The sequence below is a fragment of the Desmodus rotundus genome, chromosome 11, assembly GCF_022682495.2.
Source record: "Desmodus rotundus isolate HL8 chromosome 11, HLdesRot8A.1, whole genome shotgun sequence".
NCBI lineage: Eukaryota > Metazoa > Chordata > Mammalia > Chiroptera > Phyllostomidae > Desmodus > Desmodus rotundus.
In genome coordinates, this window is record NC_071397.1 from 89,205,704 (window position 1) to 89,217,630 (window position 11,927).

Below are 11,927 nucleotides of genomic sequence, written 5' to 3' on the forward strand. Positions count from 1 at the left end.
ACTTGGGTTGGGGCACACATTTTCCAGACTCGGAAATTTCTGTTCCATTCTGCATACAGGTCATATGCTGCTCTTGTTATGTCAACATTCTTTTGTTTAAATAAGCAGTGGCTTACCTATCTGTTTTTTTTAAATATCTATTCAGTAGACCCTTACTGCTAGGCTTGTCTTTGTTCCTCCCCATTTAGCACAACTATAAACTGTGGAAATGATGCCTCAACAACGAAGTGGTAAGAAGGGGAACTGGTTTGGGGCCTGGGACTGGAGAAACAGCTCAGCAGTGGGGCGTCTTTCCTCCCCCCACACAGCAGAGGAAGACCACCCAGACCCATTGTCTTCAGATCACCCAGCTAGCAAGAGAAGGCCATCAAGGCAGATTCATTATTCTCCCCTGGGGCAGAATGGGAGACCTGAGAACATCAGGTGAACTGACACCCGGGGCAAGAATGATCATTCGGGAACCCCACCATGAGTAAGCGGCTAGAGAAAGCATTATCCTTCCTTGCTAGGCCTGTTCCCCCTTTTCCCTGAAATATGCAGGCAGATCAGTGGAGTTGGCAGGAGGGACATGGTCAGGGAAGAATCTTTGTTCCCATAGGCCCAAGATTCTCTAGGGTACAAGCGCTAGAATAGCTAAAACAACACTGACGAAGGGAGAATGGCTCACCCAATATGGAGGCTCACTATCTAGCCTTTTTCATCAGAGCGACGTGGCACCGGCAGCATGTGGACCACAGTTCAAAAGAACAGAGTACAGAACCTGGAGGTAGAGCTGCACAAACACGCCCACTGAGTTTGGAACAAATTACAAAACAACTTCAGTGGAAGAAAGGTAGCCTTGCAACAAACATGCCAGAGCAACTGGACATCTATGATTAAAAAAGGGGGGGTGGAGGAAGGAAGGAGGGAGGGAAGGAAGGAAGAAAGGAGGGAGGGAAAGAGAGAGGGAGGAGGAGAGGGAAAAAAATAAAAGAAGCTCGACTCAAACATTTCCCCTCAGATAAAATTTAACTCAAAATGAATCACAGATTTTAATTGGAAACATAAAACCATAAAACTTTTAGAAAAAATAGGATAAAATCTTTGGGATTTCTGGCAAAGAATTCTTAGACTTGACATTAAAATTGCAATCCATAAAAGAAAAAAGTTGATAAATTGGGCTTTATCAAAATGAAAAATTCACCCTGTGAAACTTCATGTGAAAAGAAAAAAAAAATCAAGCTACACACTGGGAAGAAACATCTGCAAACCACATACCTGTCAGAGAGCTAGTATCTAATGTTACACGTAACTCTCAAAACTCAACAGTTAACAAGCAATACAGTTGGAAAATGAGCAAATGACAAGAAGAGATATCGTGAAGAGAATAGAGAGATGGCAAATAAGTACAACAAAAGATGTTTAATATCATTTGTAATTGGGGAAATGTGGATTAAAACTGCAATGAGATATCACTCACACCTGTCAGAATGGTTAAAATAAAAATATACATCAAGTGCCAGTAAGGGTAAAGAGAAATTAGATCATTCATAAATGATTGGTGATAATAAGAAAAAAAGCACAACCACTCTGGTAAGCAATTTGGCAGTTCCTCCAAACAACCAAACATGTAATCATGTGACCGAGCAATTGAACCCTTGGACATTTATCCCAGAAACTGAAAACGTAGATTCACCCCAAAATTTTTACATGGATGTCCATAGTAGCTTTATTCACAAGAGACAAAAATTGGAATTAATCCGAATGTACTTCAATCGATGAACGATTACGTGAATGGTGGCAGACATACCATGGACTACAACAGCAATACAAAGGAATGAACTATCCACACCATGGGTACGCCATGGGTCCCTCTCCAGGGAACTGTAGTCAGTGAAAAACGCCATCTGCGAAGGTCACGTACTGTGTAATTCCATTTGCATGGTACCGTTGGAATGACAAAACTCCGGAAGTGGAGGGCAGACCCATGGTGGTCAGGGTACGGAAAGAGGAGCCAGGCTGTGTCCTACAAGGTGCCTTCTTGACTTCGGTAGTGAATGCGTGAATGCACACACACACTCCCCTGGAGATAAAATGGTATGGGACTTCATGCACACACACACACACATGAGTACAAATAAAACTGTGGAAATCTGAAAAACATTGGTGGATTTTGTTCCGGTCAATACCCTGAATATGACCTTATAACATAGCAGAAGGCTAACTATGTCCTGGAGGGGGTTGGAGTTGTTTTTAGAATGGTCCTGACTTGCATTGATTTTTGGTTTCTTTTCTTTTTTTTTTTTGCTTTCTTCCTGTATATGGATGGGGTGGACAAGGGCCATGTTGACACTAGTAGTGCCATCTGCTGTCACCAGCAGTGAACAGGGCAGTGTCCAAGCAAGAGCTCGGTACCAGGGGTGTTGGTGATGACACATCATGACCATGATAAAAAAAAAAAAGGCTGAAATGAGGAGATTTCCTTATAGGCTCAAAAGAAGCACTAATTCTTTTTAGATCTTCAACCCACATACCTATGTCCCCAAGCTCCAAGGACTTGAAATGTATCCTGTTATCTGAAATCAGTACACGAATCTTAGCTTTCAAAGAGAAAGCAGAGCTCCTTCATTAGTGTTACTTTCCAAGTGACTTTTCCCATCTGTCCTACTTTAATTTGGCTGGAATTTTGCGTGGTGAAACAGAGTGGAGACAAGTCAATTATGAGATAATTTGATGCTACATTTAAACATTTGTTGAAGTGTGAAATGATTCCCCAGCCTCAGAAACAAGACTGAGTGATAGAGCCCCCAGAATAATTCCTCACCTGTGAGCACCAAAACCAAGGGAGGCCATGCAGAAGAAACTTTGAGGTTGCAAATTGATTTATTTCAATTCCCGGTGAAATTAAAGTTCATCGTGTACATATTTTCATGAACAAAGCAGGGAGGAAGAGCTACAGCCTTATAAATCTGCAGTGATTCAGTGTTCTTGCCTCACTTTCTCCATATTCTTTCCTATTTAGTTTTCATCTTCCATCCTTCCTCCTCTACACATCATCAAGAGACATGCCTTTGTTTGTATTGCAAGGAATAGGAGGCCTGCTTGCTCCATGCCCTTTGAGTATTTCGTACATAGACTGTCCCCTACCAAAGAATGGTGTCACTGGCTTAATGGTCTCATTCTACACTTGCTTTCCCTTAACCCTCAGCACCGTACCTGCAAGGTCCCTCTGTCTCTGGACAGAGGACAAAGGTTTGTAATCACGTTTCCAAGAGCTCCCCAACTTCCTTGCCCACCCCTAGGAATCCATCTTCCCAGATGGCAGATAACTGGAAACCAGATGAGAGGGAATTCAAGGTTTCCCTATTAAAATGTTCTCATAATCAAGACTTTTCTCCCCTCCAAAAATGGACACAAAAAGCAAGAGACAGAGGCAAGAATTAATAAATGGTTGGTGTTTTATACCTCATGTGAGGAAAAAAGCTTATTACATTTATCTTTTAAAATTACGATACTCAAAATGAAAAGACCTACTTTCCCTAGGAGTCTAAAACTAGAGAAGTGTCTCTATCAGCCAGTAGCTGGAGTGCAGAGTAAACCCAGCACTAGACCCAAGAATCCATGGTTGGTTCATATAAACATTTATTCAAATTTATTCAAATCTACACATTTATTCAAAATTTTAAGGAAAGAGCAGTCATATGTGGTATAGGAAACCCTATTCCAAAAGCTCAGCACATTATAGATTCATTTCAATTTTTTAACAAAGTCAATACATGCTCATTTAACGATAAACTTGAACAATACAGATGTCCATGAGATAATTGCAATAGCTGCAATGTGTGGGTTATCTTCTGTATCTGACAGTTAATTATTTCATTTAATCATCACAACCACGCTGGGAGGCAGAATGATTATTGTCCTTGGATGCAGGATTAAAAAAGGAGAAGGCAAGGCAAAGGTAAGTAAAGGGGTGATGTTGCCCAAAGTTTCACAGTCAACAAGTTGTAGAGCTGGGATGCGACCCTTAGCATGGGTCTCCGGATCTTAACTAACAACTAGCATGCTCTGTGAGCCTGCCCGTCACCACTATTAGTAGTGCCATCCCAGGCCATTCTTACCAAAATGAAGTCATAACATACAATACTGAGCAACTTGTTTTTTCACTCACCAATCACAGATAGCCTTGCACATCATCACGCTGAATTTCGTCAGTACGTTCATGTTCTGCCTAACAACTTTAATTTGTACCTGAAACGGTGAGACTAAGTGTAGAGTCGTTGAATTGAAAAGAAATATTTATAGCAACTTTAATGGGAAAAAGTTACGATTCCTTTCAATCCAACCTAAGATGCCAAAGTGATTTTCACAGAGAAAAAAATAGATTCATTGACAATAAAATCAAATTTGTATAAGCAATAAAAAACAATTTGAGGAAAAGCAAAATCAGTTTTTTATAAATGCAGTAAATGCAATGATGTCATAAAAGTCAGTGGACTCGTGAGGAGGAAGAGGTAGTGAATGGCCAGGTGGAGGGGAGGCGCAAGGGAGGCTTTGGAAGGCCGTCTGAACAAGGGTAGGCCACTGACTTGCAGCCAGGCATGCGATATCGTAGATTAGTAGAGGGAACTACCTTAAAAGGTTGCAGGATCTTAATGTCTTTCTCCCGCTTTGATCTTCTTTGATCACACCCATCCTTTGCTCCATGATTAAAATCCATCTCACTTTTGTTTCTGCAACATTTACTTTGCTATTATTTGAGTGAGTCGAAACATTTGGAAACAGGAGTGCATGTGCCTGAAAGACCAAGAGTCACAGAAGTTGCTACTTCTTTACACACGTAAAGGAAGACGTCTTGGCTTCAGAGAAATCTGACAGTCCAAATGTGTTCCATGTATCCTCTCTGCAAAGAAATTGTTGTGTTGAGTAAATTTGGAATGTTCCCTTCTCTAAAATTCTAAAGTCAAATACCACTTTTTAGATTATATTTATTCTGTATGTTTTTAGGTGATAGCATTGTTACAAAAAAAAAAATAGTCACCCAAATGGTATAAATTTTCAAAAGACATTATGGTGAAAAGTTAGTAATTAAACTGTCATGTTGTGAAGTGAGGCTATAGTTTCGGTGGCTTATAGACTTGCATATAATGAATAAATTATGAATTGTTTAACCAGTTTCCTATTAGTAAGTATTTAAGTCAGCACTTATTTTATATACTATTATGTTTAAATGACCATTCTTAAACTAACTTCATGTAATTCCCCAATATGAAATTGCTGAGTCACAGGTCAAACAAATGTAAATGTATAATATTACACATTACTTCAATATTCCTTACATCATATTTACACATTACATACATATTCCTTATATCTTCACTGGAACTAAAAATTGTCGATTTAAACAAATTCTGTATTTGAGATGGGTAAAACTTTTAACTACTTACTAGTCAGTATAAGCGTCATTATCAATTTGATTACCACTTTTATAAATAATCTTCAAGTGTCTCATATAAGTTATCTACAAGTATCTTTTCTTCATTTTTCTATTTTTTAAAAATTATCCATTTAATGAAGTTTATTTGTAAATTGGGGACATTAATATTTAATATTTTGTTACTTATATTTAATTTGTTTAGATTTGATTTGATATTTATTAAGACACAAACATTTTAACATATTTTGTAATTAAATTTGTCATTTTTTTCTTTATGGTAGCTGAATTCTTTAACTTCCTTAAATAGGTTTTATCCACCATTAGTTTATTACAAACAGCATCCAATACTTTTCCTACCATACTTACAACATATAATTTATATTAAACATATCCAAAAATTAGGGCCACCAATACCCAATTCTCATCTGCTACGTAGGTATCCCTCCAGAAGACGATACCTCCCAGCCCCTAGGCAGCCGAGACAAACGGACAGTCGTGGATGTGATGCAGGTGTCGCTTCCATACTAAAGTCGAAAAAACGGCCGCGTTGTGATTTCACACCTTTGTTTCCCTCTCTGCAGCAAGTGTGAGGCCATGCATTGAACCGTCAGAGCTGTAAGACCCACGCAGCCTGGGCCTCTGGGTCGAGTGTGGGAGATGACGGCCATGGGGAGTCAGATAACCTGCAGTGGAAGTTGCAGGAGCAAGAAATAAATGCTTTGTGTTAATCCATGGAGACTTTACGGGTGTCTTACTTTCCTTATTCCATCTGGTTACGTCCTCCAATGCAGGAATTTTTACCATTTGCAATCCCGTTTAATTTTAGTTCTGCCCTTCATTTTGCTGTCCATTCTATTGCCTGTACTCACTTGAGAAGCCAGGCCAGCCCTGTGTATGGGGGAAGCAGAAGCTTTCTAGAAAACCTCTGAGAAAGATACTACTCCAGATCTCAAGAAGTTCCCCTTCTAGTTTGGGCAGGAGATTAGACTTGCCTAGACTCCCTGAATGTGTATTCTTGTTCCTGAGACTCTTTGATGGATTTGTGTCCTGCCTCCTCTGAACACATGGCACCTTGGTCCTCTGCTTCAACCACCCCAGAGCACCCCAAGTTCCATACGCTCTGTGTGCTCAGCAAGGCCCCCTGCCAGACTGCCTCCCTGAAACACAGGCAGCACGCCATGATTTCTTCCCAGTCAGGTGACTTTAAATTCCTCCCTTCTCCCCAGCCCTTCCTGTCTTGCTGTGCTCTCTTTCTTGCCTTCCGATTCTGCCTTCCGAGGGAGGGAGACTTTGACTAGACCAGTGCCCACAACAAACCCGGGTTGCCTGGGGGCCTTCTCCTGCCACCGCTAACCATCTTACCCATCTTAAGCCTGTCCTTGTAGCTTTCCTTTTCTAGTTTGGGGACTGCCTTTATTGTCTTAGCCATTCATTCATTCATTCATTCATTCATTCCAATATTTTATTTGTCATAAGGAATGTATACATTCATTTTTGCCCTTCTCAGACCTCAGTCATTAATTAATTCACTCATTCATCAAACATTGCTGGGCCCCTCTTTTGTACAAGGTCATGCCCTACATGCTGGATAGATCAAGACCAGAACACTGGTTCTAATTCTTGGTTTAGCCTTGCAGTCATCTGAGAATCTTAAAAAAAAAAAAAAGGACAGATGTCCTGGCTCCACTCCCCAGAAGTTCTGATTTAATTATTCAGAGGCAGAGCCTGAGCATCACTAATTTTTAAAAGCTCCCTGGTGATCTTAAAGTGCAGCTAGGGTTTAGAACCATGAGAAGACAGGAGTACAAACAGCTTGTACCAAAACTAAATGGCAAGGATTCCTGGGAAGATCCAGGGAGGCTACTCTGGGGCCCCCATTCTTTGCCTGCACAGCACACTGCCCACCCCTGAGTCTCTGCTCAGACAGGCCACCCTTTACATACAGATGTGTGCCATCTGTCACCAGTTGAGCAAAGAGAAGGTGACAGTATTGTTGACTTTTTCTCGGCTGAACAATAACGATGCCACCTTCTCTAGGGCAAGCGCACGGTGGTATGAGAATTGTGATGCCACAGCTTATGGAAGCTCAGGGGTCGTAAAAGTTTGAAAAAGATGATTACTGAGGGTCAAGACAGAGTACCTCTGATATTCTTATGGCTGCGTGAGGACAACAGCTTACACTTCAAGGGAGATCACTGCAGTTCTGTGCAAGCGACATGCAATTTGTCGATACTGGAGTAAGGGCAAGGAAAGAAGTGGGGAACATCCCCGTGGTCTGAGGGTCCTTTCGTTTCTAGGATACTGTGCTGCAGACTTAAAGGCAAGAGAAGGCTGCAAACCCTTCACGTCCCCTCAGGCCCTAAGAAATCCTGTCTGGTCGCTTCTCTGCTCGGCCCCTCCATCCTTCACTGTATAGGTTTAAAGTGAGAGTAACAGCCCTGTGGGGAAACTGCTAAGAATGAGCCCTTCATCTCACGGAAACTGTATACCGGTTGATGCTATAGTGGATGTTTTGTGCCACGAGGTTAAGCTTCATTTCATCTTTTTCTCTGCTGAAAATTCCCTTCTGGTGGTGGCACAGTGAGAAAATATACTAAGTGGAGAAGGCCTGGGACAAGGAGCAGATGTCAACGAAAGCGGAATTCTTCTGTTTTTCCAGCAGGGGGAGCCTACGACAAGCGCACGGGGACTGGCAGCGAGGATGATTACGCAACACCCAGGGCGCATGCTCGCTCCCTGTGACCACCCCCCTCCCTCCCTCCAGGGGTGATGCTGACGCAGGTATGAGTCGGTGGGAGAGGCACTTCGGGGGCCCGAGCGGCCCATTTCCCCAGAGGGTAGGACTGGCCATTAAGACTCTGCATCCTTCCTGGGAAACCCTGGAAACGGCTCAGTAGTTCTGGTTGACTTGCTGCTGCCTACAGCTGTCAGCTGCCTGTGGACCGGTGACGCTAGCGCAGTTTTCCAAAAGGGGCTGCTCTGACTCTCCTAGACTAAATAATAGTTATTACAGGCACACTTTCCTGAGCGGCCCCTGTATGCCTTCACCAACTAGGTGCTTGATGTGCATAGTGTGTCTTTTCTGGTCTGCGTTGTCTGTCCCCCAGGCCTGCAGCAAGGGGTCCCACCAGCACTTTCCATCAGACCGGCTGCAGCATTAAATACAGCTTGTTTTAAAAGGAAGAAGGGAAGGAAATCAGTCCCTCCCCAGGTGTACTAGATGTAGCAAAGAGCTCGAGTTTACAGAATGAGCTGGAAACTATTTATCCTTTGATTTTCTTCTTTTGAAATCAGTTGCATCTTGCTGCGTTTTAACTGCTAAGGGTGTGTGTGTGTGTGTGTGTGTGTGTGTGTTGTTTTCTCAATTTCCCTCAAAAATGTTGATCTTTTTTGGATACAATGTTCTAAGGAAAGATACTGGTTAGAAAGGAGAGAAAAGGTAGTATGGAGTTTTGTTTTTTTCCTGGTGGGGTAAGGGACTGATATTTTTATCCTTTTTCTTTCTTATAAGGAAAATAATGAATTATTAAAAAATAAGAAAAAGGTCAAAACTAAGCTTACTTCATTGGAGACATGTTAACTGTAGAAAATTTGGAAAATATAGATCTGGAAAAAAAAGGATAAAATTCACCCATAATCCTTTAGCCTAGAGATAATTATTACTTAATATACTAATGGCCTTTTTTTTCCTTTTAATGTTACATATGCTAGGCTACAAAGTGTTATATAGTATTATACATACTGGTTTCCTCACTTAATATATTTTGATAACTTTTAATGACTGCATAGTATCTTTGATATGTTATATAAATATAGCAAACATTCAGTTAATCACATAAGAATGGACATTAAAACTATTTCCATTTTTTTTACAACAGTAAACATCACTGAGATAATAATCTAGCAGTACATTTGTATTTCCTCTGGAAAAAATCCTAGAAGAGAAGTAGAAGATCGATAGAAATTTTAAGATATTCGATGTGTGTTTTTGCAAATGACCTTCGAGACGCGCTGTGCCAATTTCTATTTTCACCATCAATTACAAGCCAACACTGGCATAATTTCTTTTTGTATGCTTTGCAAGTTTTATATGTTACAAATAATATTTTGGCCCTGGCTGGTGTGGCTCAGTAGATTGGGCATTAGCCTGAGAACCACAGGGTCTCCAGTTCAATTCCCAGTCTAGGGCACCTGCCTGGGTTTCAGGCCAGGTCCCCAGTAGGGGGGCCGTGAAGGGCAACCACACATTGATGTTTCTCTCCCTCTCTTTTTCCTTGCTCTCTCCTCTCTAAAAATAAATAAATAATACCTTTAATAATAATATTTTGTTGTCATTCTCACTTGTATTACAGCATCATTTTCTCTTGAATTTCTCAGATTTCCTTTCAGAGCCTTTCCAACCAAAAGGAGCAAAAGATAAGAGTGTGTAGCAACCAAAGAAACAAGAGGCATGCGGTGAGATGCGCTGCTTTTAAGGTATTTGACCCTTGAATAGACTGATAGTTTTTACAGGAGCCGGACCAGGAGAGATTCACAATCAAGAAATTGAGAGAGGAAGTGTTCATGGAGATCTAGGTGGGAATAATTCTTAAATTTGCTTACTTACCTTCAGTAACTAAAAGAACCCAAAGGTGGCCTAATATAAGGCAACCCTGTACCGTGGGGGAAGGAGGTGGCCTTTGAGAAGTCTTTCTTCACCTTTGTGACTCAAACTCTGTAACTGGTGTGTGCTTGTAGTTGTGTACCTGTCATCGCGTGGTGTGCATGTGTGTGTTGCCGGGTATATGCATGGCTTCTCGGAGGGTCATCCCTCCTTATTTTGAGTGTGAAAGAGACAGGAGCCTGTGCTAGGAAAGAAAGACAATCAGGAGAGAGCTCTACTTTGGGGAAACAAGTCAAATTTACTGAACCACTAATTTACTGAGAAACACTTTGCCAAGTGCCCAATTTGCAAAATTGAAGAAATGTTTAAAAAGTTTTAGTTTCATCCTCACCCTGTGCTTTCCATGGTTCCATCTCAATGATTTGCCAAGGTTGTTTTGTTAGAGGCCGGATCAAGTTCAGAGGCAGGGAGAAGGGGAGGCAGAAGTAAGGGCAGGAATTAAACTAAAACTTCTAAACAAACCCCTCAATGCACTAAGAGATTGGTCCCTCGTGAAGTTAATTTTAATAATTTGGCTTTCAACAGATTGGCGTGGGGCCCTGCATTGACACCTTTTTCTGGAAATGTCTCCCTTTCCTTTCCCAGTCCTTCTCCCTGCAAAGTTGTACTTCACCTAGACCTTGAGATTGTGCTGTTTATCAGTGTAATCCTAACACTCACCACTTACTTCGGGACACAAAGATTGAACTGTTCACTAGCAAAACGTTTATGTGGAATCCTACAGAACCTTTAATAATGTCTGATAATACATTCAAAGTCCACAAGGTGATGATGATTTGGGAACAACTCTTACCTATTCTTACCTGATGTCCAGCTCCTTCTACAGTCTTGAGCCCCATTGTTGGACAGCCAGCACCTCCATTCCTCACCCTGAAAATGCTTTCCTACAGTTGTTTTACAGCCTTTGTGATCAGCACTCACAGATCAAAATATGTCAATAAATACCAGTCAGAGCAGTCCCTGCTGCCTCCATCTGCCTCTGCCCCTGGGGTGAATTCCTGGCTGTCTGACCCACCCCTGGACAGATGCCTTTGAAAGCGGAGAGATGGGGGAACAGGGTGGGTCCCTCATAGTGATCTGGCCCATGGAGGAGAGACAAAGGGATGAGAAGACATTCTGCACTGAGATTAGCTTCCTTCCAGTCTTCTCAAAAGTTTTCCTAAAATGAAAATACATCTCCTTCTGAGCCTGCTCACATTTTAAAAGCCCTCTTCTCCTACGGTAGCCTCGATAGCTGTTGGACTCCAGGACTATTAAGATGATGGGGATGGTGAGAAGGATGAATTCTACATGAAAGCTGTCCCTGCCACACGTTGGGCCATAGCAAATATTGGTTAAGCTCACATTATTTGCAGCGCACCATTATTCTCTCTGTGTGGGAAATGTAAACTTTGTGATAGTTGCAGTGTACAGGGGGTAGAGTGTGTTCACAAAGTCTTCAGTCCCAGGTGGGACGTGCTAAATGGTAAGGCAACAAAATGGTCATAAACTTCACTGGGACACAAAGGATGTTGGCAGAGGTGGCACCAGAGGCGAAACTGTGTGCCAAGTGCTGAGACGATCGAGCAAGACGGAAGAGTGAGTTGGAAGACAGTGTGAAGGGCACGTTAACGGGCAGCCTGGAGTATAAAACGGGAGCTATAATTGAGTAATGGAGCCGGAACAGTTTCACTGACCATGTTGGGAATCTAGCTGGTGCCTATTCAAAGTCAACCACATAGAATTCTAGAGCCAGGGAGAATTCATCCACGGGGATGAAGCAGATTTGCTCAAGACCAAGCATGAAAGCATATTAAATCTATAGCTTTGAAGAATGTTATTGCTATATTTATAGATAGAGGTATAGGT